This window comes from Neurospora crassa, linkage group II (assembly GCF_000182925.2).
Source record: "Neurospora crassa OR74A linkage group II, whole genome shotgun sequence".
NCBI lineage: Eukaryota > Fungi > Ascomycota > Sordariomycetes > Sordariales > Sordariaceae > Neurospora > Neurospora crassa.
In genome coordinates, this window is record NC_026502.1 from 1,725,871 (window position 1) to 1,727,731 (window position 1,861).

Genomic DNA, 1,861 nt, shown 5'->3' on the forward strand with positions numbered 1-1,861 from the left:
ATCTTATTTAATATCTTTATTTTATATTTCTACTTTATATTTCTATTTTATATCTCTAATTTACCTTTTTACTCTATATTTCTATTTTATATCCCTACTTTACAACTCACATCTATATCTCACATCTACATTTTACATCTATATTTTACATTTACGTCTTACATTTCACATTTACATTTTACATTTCTACTTTATATCTTACATCTCACATCTACGTTTTACGTCTCTATTTTATATTTTATATTTTATATTTATATCTTATATTTCTACTTTACGTCTTACGTTTTATATTTATATTTTACATTTCTATTTTATATTTTATATTTTATATTTATATTTTACATTTCTATTCTATATCTTTAAATAATTATTATTCTCCTTCCTCTACTTAATTAATTTTTATTAATTTAATAATTAACCCGCTACTAATATACTACTATTATATTTCCCTAGCCTTATATTCCTTAAGAAGGTCCGGGCAATTTATATCCTCTTATAAAATTTACGAATTCTTATTATTTAAATACCCCTTCTATTTAACTTAGAATTAATATTAATAGCCGGATTTATAATACTTTATAATCGCCTTAATTTTATACTAAATATTATCCTCCTTAATATCTATAATTTCCCCTCGCAGCGCTACCGTAATAGAATCCCTATAGTACAATTCTAATAGAATAATAAAAAATATTAAATAAATTTAGTAATATATAAGGAGTACAAATTAATATACTATTTTCTTTTCCCCAATAACCTTAATAATTTAAAAAGGTCCTAAAAATTTATTTACTAATTTAATATTTAAATAGTATTATTTAATATACTTTGTATTAAATAAAATTTAATTTCTAATATTAAACTCCTTTAGTTTCCGAACTTTATTATACTATTTCGTATACCCTTAATTAATAACCTCTAAAACTATTACAATTTTTACCTGCTTATAAAGTAATTTATTAATCTAATTAGTAATTACTATTAGTAGGACTATCCTCCGCCCTTACTCCGGGTCTACTAATCCCTAAAAATAATACCCTAAAAATAACTCTAAAGGGGACTTTCTAATAGTAATATAAAAATAATTATTGTATATCTACTATACTAATATAATTTTTTTAACCTAATTGACCTATTCTATATTATAGAAGATTCGAAAATATAATTCTAAATTCTAATTTTACCTCTCCATTTATCTATCCATTTAGGGGTATTAAATTATATTAAAGCATTTACAAATATTTAAGAGTTTATAGCAAGTCTTCTAAAATTGGCTTATAAAAAAGCTACCTCTATCTAATATAATTGAATCCGGGAAGCTAAATTATTAAAAAACGTTTCGCTAAAAAAGGAATATAAATTATTAAATATCGATCGTCTTCTATATAGGGATATATAGGGCGTACTTAATAAAACGGTCAATAATAATAAAAATTACGTTATAAATCCAATTAAATATAGGATTGAATAATTTTAGTATTTTAGTAATAAAGTCGTACGAAATATCTTACTAAAGGATAGTAAGGATAAATAATAACCCTAATAATTTATATAACTAATAATTATACAATTTAACCTTTTAATATACTAAATATTTATAAATATATAATTTAATATTAATTATAATAGTAGGTTAATAGTAGAATTAATTAATATATTTTAATATCTTTTTTTAATTTAAATATCCGGCTATTATTATATTATAGTAAATATAGAATAACTTGGCCCGTATCTATTCTAGGACGTAAATCTAATATTAATACTATAGTATTCTATTTTCCCCTATTTTCCAATTCTTTATTCGTCTCCCCCCTTTACTATTCTTCTATACTTCCTTAATAATAAATAAATCCTCCTTCTA